The following is a 12493-nucleotide window of genomic DNA, read 5'->3' on the forward strand; positions in this document are numbered from 1 at the left end:
ATATTCACGGGGTTATTACGTTGCGTAACGGGCCTTAACCCTCAAGCGCTGGAGGCAGCGCAGGTCTGGCTGGCTCCCTCCTTACCGTTCACCCCGTCTGGTCCACCCTACCCTGTGTGGTGCCCCACTCATGGTGAAAGACCCTACGATTCCCGACTCCGCTTGCCTCTCTGCGCTTCAACGGAGCGTCCAACGACTCGACGTTCCCTTCTGTCTAATTTCCCCTCCAGCTGCGAACCGTGCTCGTTCTACACAATTTTCCCATGCCTTCCCACGCTTCGCCGCGCCATGCCCTCTCTACGTGCGCGAGCACACATGTGCACACGCACGCGTTGCCCAGTCACACATGCCCACAGGACGCGTTGCACGTATGCATGCGCGCACACACGCGTTGCCCGAACGCGGTATCCTCGCGTGTGTTCGGAGGCTTACTTTTTTCTTTCTGCCGCTTCAAACTTTCCTAAAATTTCCCTGCTGCGCGTGTTTTTATTTCATACGCGATATATGCGGAGGGGTCTATTTAGGAGAGGCAGTAGACTGTTCGAAACGCGAAACCAGCCAAACTGAACAGGTCTGTGGGAATTAATCGCATGGTTTGTCGGGGTTAATTATATATTTTCAACTAATCATACTTGGAGTTTGCTACTTGCTTCTTTCGTATAAAAAGGTCTAAATAATTGTCGTCCACGTGCAGAGTTTCTTCACTCTGCCTTTCTCGAAGAAACTAGTTCTGTAGTCTTGTTCCAGTCAGTTTCAGATTAGAGAGCGAGGACCATTCGCGGTCGATTCGATTGAAAAGAGCTATTGAATGGGTAGGAAGTGGATAGATATACGTATGTACAAGCAAAGAACCGGTTTGTTTTTAGCGTGGGTGTGTGATAAATCTGCGAACCTTCTCGTTCTGCTCGGCTTCTCCTCATTATTATCGTCTAAGATCATAAAGTGGATTCGCGGAAATAACGCTACTGTACTCGCTACGACGACGCGAGAAATTATCGTATCACGTAACGTTCCTTTATCATTAGCTTCGGATGCAATGCTTTTATTCAAGTGCTGGTGGGAACCGCTCGAAGCTGTCACCTGTTCCCGAGAAAAATATACTACTTCTCTACAGACTTAAAGGGAAGAAATCATAAATATAGAATGTAATTTGTTGAAACTTAAGAATCGAGAAAGTAAATATGAGTCATCCTAACACACGAGTAATATGAACTATCGTGTTTCTAGTACATATGATAGTCATGAGCTATTAATGCAATACAGCATAAAAACGTTGTGTCTGTTTTATTTTTAATTCAATTCCAAATATTTTTCTCTTAAATTTTTGTGCGTTTTTTTTTTTAGAGTATAGTTTTATGCTAATACATTTCTCTTGTATTTTAATAACACAAATCGCGTAATCAACTCATAATTCTTTTCACGTGGGTTTAGCAGTGCATTCACTGGAAAGAAACCACCATATTTACATACCTACTTTTAGCGGATTCACTCGAAATACATATCTAATAATACGCGCCTGAGAGTCTCAAGCTGAGAGTACGTCGTACAATTTCGAAACAATGCCCTCAGTGGGAGATGTGTGTATAAAAATGACCACCGTGTTACTTCATTAAGTTCAACAATTTTTATCCAAGCCACGTTTTTAAATTAGATACTCCCCGCCCTCTCTCTCTCTCTCTCTCTCGTTATTATATATTGTTTCTTACAACGTGTAATAATTATAAACTGAATTGGGCGTTAATGAAATTCCTTGGAACGTGTTGAGTTTTTTGAAATCGAATATTACATTGATGTTATTAATTTCAGTTTCACCACAACCGAAACTCGATGCAAAACTGAAAACAAGTAGTTGAAAGAGTAGATCTGTGATACCTGCATGCTTGCGGTGCAGGCAATATTATATTTAGACTGATTGTGTTACATTGCAACTTCGAATTACTGAATCTCCTATCTCTGCAGCTACACGATTGCTCAAACATACTTCACCCTCTATTAAACGCAACATGTTCATGGCGTTAATATATTAATATAACACAACTGCTTTAGCGTAATTACTGTATTAGTACAAACATAAATACTTGAGCCATAAATACACGCGAGTAGGTGAAGAATAAAATTGGTTTTGCATTGCAACACGCAAGATTTCATGCGAGTGAAAGCCATAGAGGAGGCTCGTGAAATTGTAAAAGATTCAAAGTGATTTTGGTAATTGATGTAATTTCAGTTTTCTCTTTTGAAGTTAATTCTTTTAATTCCTGTGCGCGAAGACACTTGCCGTGCTGTATTGCGGCGAAAAAGGAAGGAAATTAAACTAGATTCACAACCGTTTCTAATTACGACGATGGTGATTAAGAATGAAATTGTTCAAGTCAGCGTAATATACACTTCTGCTCAAAAGTATTGACGCTTAAGACAAAATCGCATTGTTTCTTTTTCTTTACTACTGCATGTTATTTCCTTTTTTACAGTTAAAAAAAAAACCTTAATAGCCGCGTAGCATGTGTAATTCATCAGAGAACTCGTGTACCGTGAACATAAATATATTCTTATTTATCATTTTTATTCCACTTTTATCACCTTTCAATTATGTGCTTATCGTCCAATTGATTGCATCTTGTGTATGCGCATAATTGCATGTATGTATCTGTTTACACTCGCTTTCGATTCATTTTTCCGGGATTTCAATTATTCTTATCGATTAATTTTTGTGTAAAGAATTAACTTTTGTTCATAAAAAATGTTGTGTTTTCCAAATAAGGATTCAATCGAGATGTACGATAGACTGAGTGACGAAACTCAGTATATTGTTTAACAATTCTTTGTTATTATATCATTAGGAAGGAAGTTCGTCATTTCTTTTAAAAATCGATTATCAAATAGGAATTGGATGTGAAATAAAAAGCGTTGAGAAATTGTTTAATGAAACGTAAATATTTCTTATTTCACGTTTTTTAAACTAGTTATATTCGTATTTAACTTCCAAGTAAAAAATAAGAACATTTTTCTTGCATGCCTACGATATTTTCAAATGAAGGGCGATAAAAGAAATTCTCTCAGCCTCGCGGTTTGACCTCGTTTCGCTACGCCGTTTCTCATCCTTTATGCCACGGCCTCGTTCTCTGTGTTTTTCTCGTTTCCTGTTAAAAAAAAAGGAGGAGAGAGAAAAAAATTCAACCAGACGATTTTCCCTCTTTTCAAGGCGTTGTGGGTTTTTAAGCTCTTGAAACGATGCAAACAGAAGCCATTCAGCGACTCGATCGAAGCCTGACTCCATGCTTAAAACACCTATCGTGTTAGTGGCTTGCGTACTATTTCCATGGTTTTAATACCGGCTGGGTAGACGATACTAAGAGCACTAAATTAGCGTGTTTTTAGGTTTATGCACGCTAGATCCATTCCTAATGTAGTAAGTCTTCTCGATTTCTCTTGTTGGTGTTGAAACAACAATTTTATCATTCTATTTCTACTTGAATGTTTGTATTTTGGATAGTGATTTTTTATGTGGTAGATAACGTATATTTGTGGCACGTATTTTATATTATAAATAAACAGCACAAATACAGAATGACAGGAAAGTTATTTTCTTGTCATGCCTAAATGTCGTATATTACGGGTGCATGACAGTAGTCACGTGTATGCCGCGTATATTCGCAGAGTAACATGTGTAGTACACATGCTGTATAATATTTTGATGCCCGCGTGCAATTTGCCAAAACGTTGTATTAATTCATGTTCATTCTTCCTCAGAAAATTAAACTCTACTTTTTTTTATTACTTGGAACCTCCTAATCTTGTCGTGAAAACAGATCATCAGATTCAATTGTCTAATATCTTATAATCTCACGTTTTAAGTGCTATTTTATCTCGTCATAAACTGATACAAAGAACAAACGCCAATATAACGCTGTCTTTTGTGGTATCCATTCCTTCTGCTGAGAAAGTATTGCTTATTGTTTCTTTAAGCCGAGGTGACAAAGTAATTTTACTGAATTCGTTCGTTGGGGTTTTTTATGACCCCCAACAGGATGCTGATTTCCATTATTGTGCTGTGAATAGGGTTGCAACCTGCCTGGTTGGGGCCCAAAGCCTCCGGGTTTTAATGAAAATCTTTAGGCTCCGAGTTGGTGGAAAAAATGACGCATCAAAAAACGAGGTCTCGTAATCTCCTCATTGAATCTCGAGGCACAGTATAATTCTACGTAGGTCGGGGTAGAACGCTGCCACGGTGGGCCGTACTGGTCTGTGAGATACATATATTAATCATCTTGGATTTAAAAGAGGAAATGAAGAAGGATATTGCGAGAATTGTTCATTTATCACTGACAAGATATTTAGATACATTTCATGAATATTACAGGAAGAGAAACAAATGTTTCCCGTACGTATTTCACGGGTACACGCCTAAAGTTAACTATTCACATCGTATGAGTGACAGAAAATGAGTAAATTTAAATTACAGCGCAGTGGAAAATCACAATGGTAGCAAAAAATGCTGGCACTCCTCTGCATTTATTTTACCATTTACATACGGATCAACTATGTGCAACTGTAGAGTTACAATTCCTATCATTTAACATAATATCTTCGTGTTTAATCTATGCAAAAGTTGATCAAAGAGGTTTGCATTGGAAAATGTGGGTACGCACGGATGCCTCTTGTAGCCAATATACGTTCTAAAAGAAAAGGTGACGCTCCCATGTTCGGGCGATGGAGACGATCGAAATAAAAGGGTAAACGGTGAAGTAAAGTCCCGGTGAATTTTCATTACCGCCAGTGTATCAGTTGCGCCTGTGCGTCATGGAACGATGGCCACGAGGAGGTTAGTCAGGATGTGGGAAGAGAGCCGGTCAACGCGCATGTGCACGTGCACGGTTGCGCTCCGTGCTTGTGTGTATCCGTGCACGCGTCATTTAGGCTTGTTGTTCGCATCCCTCTGTGTCTGTCTCTCTCCCTCTCTCTCTCTCTCTTTTTCTCTCTCTCTTTCTCTCTCACTCGTTCTCGGGTAGAGCTCCAGCGACCAGCTGTCTCTGCAGTTTAGTTTTATTTGTTCCCTTCGGCTGTGGTGCTACTGAATAGGAAAGAGAGAAGAAAGAAGGAGACAGAGTTCCCTTTGACGCGCCCTTTCCTCAGGCACGGCCTTAACTAGTTTGGTGCCCCGTGCGAAAAATTAGAATTACTCATGCTATGCTTCTTCTCTTAATTCTGTATCTTCCTGATTCAGTCTCTACTTAATTTTTATCCTCTGTTGTGTACTACTAAAAATGATTCCTTATAAACATTTTATATGTTTCTATTTGTATTAATAATGGTGCCCAGGGTAACTGTGCGACTCGTACACCACTTATACTGGTACTGCCCTCCCTCTCTTTCTTTATGTATTTTACTCAGCGTCTTCTTCTTCCCTCTTGTCTGTCTACTTCTTTATCACGTCTCGAGCGGAGATCGGTCACGCGTACAGAGACGCTCACCCCACACATAATTCTTCCACTTGTTCAAAGGGCGCGCACTCAAAAAGCATCCTATCTAGTACTGCTAAAAATAGGAAGAAACACGCGCTGCTGTGTCGGTGGCCGCCTGTAAATATGTATATACCTACGGTAGCCTAGCCCAACCACCAGCAGTGCGCCTTTGATGTTTAATTATACCCTGTTTATTCGTACAGGACTAGATCAACACCGGACGTTATTTACGATCGGGGAAGTTGTGAAATGTCCTTAATATCGTAGCGATAGAATCAACATTCCTACTGTCTCGCTATTACTGGACGCGTTTGGCTTTGTTTCTACAATGAAAACAACATTTTGACGATTTTACAAATACACAAGTATACTTGCTTTAGTTTTATATTAAACACCTAATAAACTTCTCACGCGAACAGCTTTATCGTACTTTATTGGTCTATCGATCGCAAGAATAAAATAGCGTATAAAATGGAAGCATTAAAAATGTTAGAAATTGATATATCTATTGTTTAGTAAAGGTACACCGTGCAGAGTGAGTCGAGGTTGTTTTTTATATCAATGTTGCGCGACAGTTTTATTATAAACAGGTTAACAACAAACTTAAAACGACGTAAAATCGATGCGACAACGTCCTATTTTTTGACCCTCAGAACGTGCCCGAGGCTTTACCAAACACCTAGAGCATGTAATGTAATAAACCATACTTCGTTGTATCACCTGCTGTTAGCCCTGTATATATGCAGTTAGAGCATGCTTCGTTGATAAAAATTGCATTTTTTGACAATGATTAGATTAACAGAAACTGACAAGAGGACGAAAATATGAATGTATTACTCATTTTATTACATGTTTTTGAATTTATTGAATATTGTTTCACTGTTGGTAGCAGAAATTTTAGTCGAGAGCTGTACGTCTCTGATAGAATCTCGTATTGACCAATATATACTCCATTAACGATGAACATCTGGCCCTTGCCAGCTGCCACTCAGCAAAAGGCAACTACTAATGTATTCGTTGCATATTTTGGCCTCTTTTTAACCCCATTTCATGGCCTTTTCACGTTTACCCTTCGATTATTGTAAAATTTCATTGTGCATTTCCGAACCTTGAATCTCAGAATTTCTTTCCCCTTTTGTTTCTCAATTTTTATCAGTTCACATGTGAAGCATATTCATAATGGACTCTTTTTTTTTTATTTTTAATTCAGTCTACGCAATTAAATCGATCAATTCTATAAAAGTTAAGCGTTTAGTTTCAGTGCTAAAGTTGAGCACTAATTGCACGTTTCGGTACCAAACTTGAGATCTTTGCCAAAAGTGGAGTTGATTAGTTTAGCTCCCGAGTGGCTCGATTATCGTGCTCCTCGCAATCCTTTGCCAAAACTCTGATTTATTATTCTGATCTGACTTTATGCCGCAACAATAGAACGATAATTTTAAGTTAAATTTAAGTCTGAAGCATGTACTGATATTTCAAATATCATTACGTTGTAAATTCTTTGAAACGTTTCCTAGTTTTTGTTATTAGTTTATATTAGTCTGACGTTCTCTATGTAAACATCTTGCAAATGCTTTGTAATACTTTCGTAGAGTTAGTCAGAGTTAATATACAGGGGAGAAAATATAGAGCGTGTCTTCTCAAGTTAGAGAATATACACGTGTACCCTTTGCTTTGCTAAATGGGTGCTGCGCGTAATCTCTTCCTAAACCGGTTACACTGAAATAAGAGTAGAACGAGGTTTATAATATAGCGATAACTCGTGGAAACTACGCCATTATTAAGTACGCTATGTCTATACGGCTCAATACCACCATTAACATTGTATATACCACCCCGACTTTCTTTATCTCTTTAAGCATACATGTATGCAACATTCTGTCCCAACTGGAACTAACTGAGGGCATTTTTAATCGGCAAAACAGGTTTACAATTAAAGGGTAATATTTCTTTTTTAGGAAAAGGAACGAAAGGGACGCGTGTTAAAGGTAGATAAGTCGGATACGAGTTTCTAAAGTTTATTTTGTACTGTTATTAAGGGTTCATCGAAGTTGGAGTTGTCTCGTCGTAATTACTCGTCTGAAATGTTGTTTTCGACTTTGTTTCGCAACGGAACTATGTTCTGTAAAGTTGGGAAGCAAACGATCCGTGTCCATTCGCCACATGGTGTACCAGTTGCGAAAGGGAAGACAGTCGTTTCGGTGATTTGCTTCGATTCGGGTCTTGCGATATGGGGCGGAGATGATGGCGAATCAGACGAGTGCATGTGCCACTTATTACACAACATCCAATCGATTTTATTTCGTAGAACCCGCATTGAGGAACACCGCTTCCTACAATCGATCGTTCCCGAAATCTTATCAATTTTTATCTCGAAAACTGTTTATCCGCGGCACATGGTTCCTTTGAAGTATCTTTTCTTTTTATCGAGCCGTACACGCTGATGTGAAAAGCTTCGTTTGTAATACCAATTGTGCTTTTTTGCATACGGTGTATAGTTATTCTTGATGTAACGTAGCAATGCTGAACGAACATCCCAAAAGTTGTCGATATAAATTGCACGATGGTAGATTCGGGTAGGAAAGAATTTGTACTCGAGAAGTTCATTGTCCAAGTACACTCTCATCGAAAATTTCGAGGCAATTTCCCAGGCTTGGTACATGTCAACCCTTCTTTTCATTCTTTTGTCAATTTCAGTAACAATCTCTTCGGGAACATACATATACGTGTACATCTAATTTTTCAAATCAATTTTTTATCGAAGAATTTGTTTAAATAATACAATTTGAAATGTTTGGTCTTAAACTTTTGGTGGGTAATGTATATACGGGTTAGAAGGTGTTTGGTTCAAATAGACTCGTTAGGAATGCTGATGTCCTTAAACTCTTTAAGACTCCGTCATCGACTTCCGGCTTTTGTTACGTACCACACATTAGAATTAAATTGAATCTATTGGGTTGCTCGAAAACTTAGTGACTGTGTTTCAGAATAATTCAGAGCTGTTTTTATTGTCTCTGTCCATTAACTGAAAAGAGTGGTATCTCGTAAAAAGTTTAAACAAATCCATCCAAGATTAGATTTATAAATAGTAAAACCGCACGTAATTGATTTTATTTTTAAGTTAATGCTCGTTTATTGAGTTTGTTATCGCTCTTCAGATTTGAAATAACAAAACTGTTGAACTTTGTAGATACATTATCTTATTATTGAGGACATGCTGGAAAAACTATCATTACTCTTCGTGTTAAAAATTTACAAAATTTCATGTACTATATTGTAATTAAAGTATTGTTTATATTAAGTGTTATTTCTGATAATATCGTTCCTATTAGTATAGCGGAATTGAAGAAACTTTTCTTTCTAATGTAGTTATAAAAACTTGTATTCCACACTTGATAACCTATCGATCGGAATTATCTTCTATCAGTTATGTCCCTCGTATAGTTCATGTATTCTAGCAAGGAGTGTCTCCAAAGGTGTGGTATACTTTTGACCAATAACAACTGTTGGATCTTATCCCATATTCCTTTATGTACTTTGTCACGTGAAACGAAAATATTATTGGGCACGCATTACGTTCTCACACGCACAGACACGAACTTAACCCCTGTTTACACGAATCTACAGGACAAGTCTATTACGAGTCCATTTTTAGTTTAATGTATAAGTTTAGGTTTATTTATGAAACCTAATACAACATTTACATTTCTTGTGGGAAATAAAACTTGGTTTTTGCGAAACCTTGGGTTTATAGACATTGGTGTACGTTATGTGCCTACGATATAAAGTCGAACGCAAGAACATAGTAGAGGGGAGTGTTATACGAAACTTGTTGATCTAACTTTTTGCGTCGTTTCCAGTGAACGGTCGTTTATTGCGATATCTCGATTATTCCAATAAACAGTGCGTCAAGGGGAAAAGCTATAGTAGAAAAATCACGGCACAGAACGCAAAATGATTTCCCGTTTCGCTCTTCTAGTCCCGCGCCTAGAAAATACTCCACGTCGATAGTTCCCCCGCGATACGCGCACGACCGTATATAATGGCATAATGATAAAATGCAAATAGCGTAGTGATACAAAAATGTAGCGAGGTTTGATAAGCAATTTAACCAAAGGGTTAAACACTTCGACCGTTACTGAATTTATTGTCGACGATAAGCGAACGTGGGAGCGTGTATCAGCCGTAGCGGAGTCCGGCTACACTCCCAGCAGATGTTTTCCAGTAATATTCACTTCCACATTGGTGGATAAACGCAGACGGTTCGCCCGTAGAGTGAAAGTAGAAATGAGAAGGGGCAACTTGTAGGAGGGGCGCTCCAGTTCCTCGCTGCTACCCACGCTCCTGACCCACAAGAAATCGAGTCGGAGGCACCACTTCCTGTCGTGCACTCCGATTTAACTGCCTCTCTTGATCCCTACAGTACATAATACACCGGATGATTCACCTTTTTAACGATTCGAAAGTGCATAATCATAAACTGTTTGTCGGCCGGTTAAGTATAGGAAATAAAAAATTGTTGCAGCCATTTGTCGCTCTAAATTGTCACCCCAAGAGTCAGCTTAAAATTAATCAGAGATGTGGTTTCATAGCTGAATAACTCGCGCGAGTTCAGTTTCAAGTTGTGTGCAGTTATCGAGGGTTAACATTAACATTAAGCCTTCTATATATTCAGACACACGATCCCTTGTTCGTTGAACCTGGGACTTTCCACTGCGTGCTTTCCTTTCATCTATCATAGATTTCATGCCAATGAATGGACACAGAATTCCTTTTCAAATCGTATCGTGGCAGGGTTTCTGAACTGTGCTTCGGTCGTGCGCGGTGCTTCAGGTCACGGCTTACAGGTTTATGCACCGGACTTATTTCTACTACGACTATTGTACGATGCACCGCTGGTACCTGGCCTTGTTACCAGGCCGTCACGAAACTTTGAATCCGTCACATCTACGTATTCGCATTTTCCTAGGATCTCTCGAATTGGACTCAAGTTAGAAGAGTCCATTATCTAAAAATTTCATCGGGAGTGGTGTTCGAAATTTCTCTGTACATACCTGGGCAGCAGAACGCGACGGGTTCCCCTGCGAAACGGCATTGTCGAAACAGCAGTATTTTTCTGGTGGCGTGTGCAGCCGGCGCGCTGCCCAAGAAAGAGAGCGAGCGTGTGGTGATGCGGGCCAGCGTCCCCGACAGATGTTTTTTGGAGGGTTACGCGGCACCGTGTGCACGGCCACCGCCATCGCAGCTACGGTGTATCCTTTCCAAAAGGTTTCCCTTGTTGCCAGATCTCGGGGCCCTTTCCTTTGTTCGTAACTCGGCCGAAACGACGCTGCGGATCATTCGGAAATGAGGCTCGTTAAATCCGCCCTCGGGGTGGCTTTTTTTTCCTTCCGCGCGTAATCAGTGCACAGTGGTTTTCAACTTTTCAATCGCTTCTTTTCATCTTGGGACGTTTATGGATAATAAATGGTAAATCGCTTCGACTGGGTCGGAGGGAGAGTCGAAGTGGTTTGACCTATGCAGTGGGGGTAGCAGCCTCATATGTTGCAACAATTGAGGGTTTACTGTGTAGTGCAGGAGTACAGGAAATTGAAAATGCAAACGACGCTGGGGACCGGTGTGACGACACGAGAGTCGGGAAATTGATATTTGTCCATTCGTCGCAGTATATGCTTCTTTTTCTTTAGTGCCTCGTGCTCTCTCTTTCTCACGTCGGCTGATTCGAATTGACGTTGACCTATTCGGACGGCATTGCCGGAAGTGAAATGCTCTCCAGTACTTCCTATTGCCTAGTGGTCCAAAATGGCTTCGTTATTCTCACGATCGATTCATTATTGTCCATTGAAAGTCGTACCAATGAAATTTTCGACTCGATTTTTAATCTTCTATTTTCATTTCTTTCTTCGAACTACCGGTTCGATTATGGGAAACCGGTGAATACAACCAAGAAATTGGTACCGTTAAATAATTCTCGCCGCCTCCGTTTATTGTTACCCGTCGCGTTTCCAACAATCTACCGGATCGCCAACGCGTAGCGCCGGTTTTTCTGCGTCGAAACAGCTTCGCCCTCCTTCCGCCACGGCGAATCGTTACCGCAGCCAATAAAGAACAAGAGCGTGGGAAGCGCGAGACCGTACACCCAAGTGTCAATGAAATCTCTGTTCCTCGTATCTCCCGTGTATTCGTGATCGAGCAAAATGCAATTCTTTTATAGCGGGTGGTCCGTGGAAACGGAAAAAGTCGTATAAATTGTCTCAATTCACTCCTCTCTCGGCTCACCAGTCTAAGTTCGCTTTAAGATCGCACGAGGCCTCAGAGTCGCTGAGACAGCCTGGAGGGCTTGTTCTGGTCGCGTGGACCACCCTGTATGCAGCCATGTAATAGTAGAAAGTATGTACTTCTCTTCGATACCGTTTCCTGTTTCTCCCTGAAAAATGTACGACGATTTCGTTATATACGTTCTTATGTTATAATTGAGGGGAGAAACAGAGAAATTGTTGTCTGGTCCGGATAAAAGTAACAGAGGCTTACGTGTATATAAAATATACAGTTACACCATGAATCATGCCCATACATAGAAGACAGAAAGAAAATCGAGACGTTACGGAAACAGACTCCACCACTGACAAAGTGTATACACCGTGGTCCATACGTAATTCGTAGTACTTTTGAGGCAAGACGAGGAACATTCCGCGATCGACTACGCGATCGATATCTTCCTGATACTTTATGTGGTATTACCATACCTGTTCTATCTCGAATAGTCGCTGCATTAAAAAGAGATTGTACGAGGAAATTCTACCAATAAAAATAAAACGAAATTGAAGAATAATAAAATTGCGTCCGAAGCTTCGTGTGCGAGAAAAACGATATTGAAGATATGTGAATTGGTCTACGGACTCTAATCTTTGATGCGCGCATGCACATGTAATGTTCAAATTCATTTCTCTCGAAAACGAAGCCTCGTACGCAATTTTGTTACTCTTGATTTTCGATTTATTTTACTTTCTAGAATCGTCCCTCAGAATTTCTCC

The 12493-nt window shown here is 40.0% G+C and overlaps 1 protein-coding gene and 1 long non-coding RNA gene across 3 annotated transcripts in view; both read left to right on the top strand.

Moving 5' to 3' along the window:
- Ipk1 (Inositol phosphate kinase 1) overlaps positions 1-12493 on the top strand; it is a 73114-nt gene that overhangs the window by 6237 nt on the left and 54384 nt on the right. The gene's annotated exons all lie outside the window — the stretch shown is intronic.
- LOC143427528 (uncharacterized) lies at positions 715-1954 on the top strand. Of its 2 annotated transcripts, none has more exons than XR_013102322.1 (2): positions 715-1004; positions 1807-1954. It is a non-coding gene; the product is annotated as an uncharacterized LOC143427528 (long non-coding RNA). The 2 variants fall into 2 exon arrangements; XR_013102323.1 differs by lacking the exon at positions 715-1004 and adding an exon at positions 1377-1536.

This window comes from Xylocopa sonorina, chromosome 9, assembly GCF_050948175.1.
Source record: "Xylocopa sonorina isolate GNS202 chromosome 9, iyXylSono1_principal, whole genome shotgun sequence".
NCBI lineage: Eukaryota > Metazoa > Arthropoda > Insecta > Hymenoptera > Apidae > Xylocopa > Xylocopa sonorina.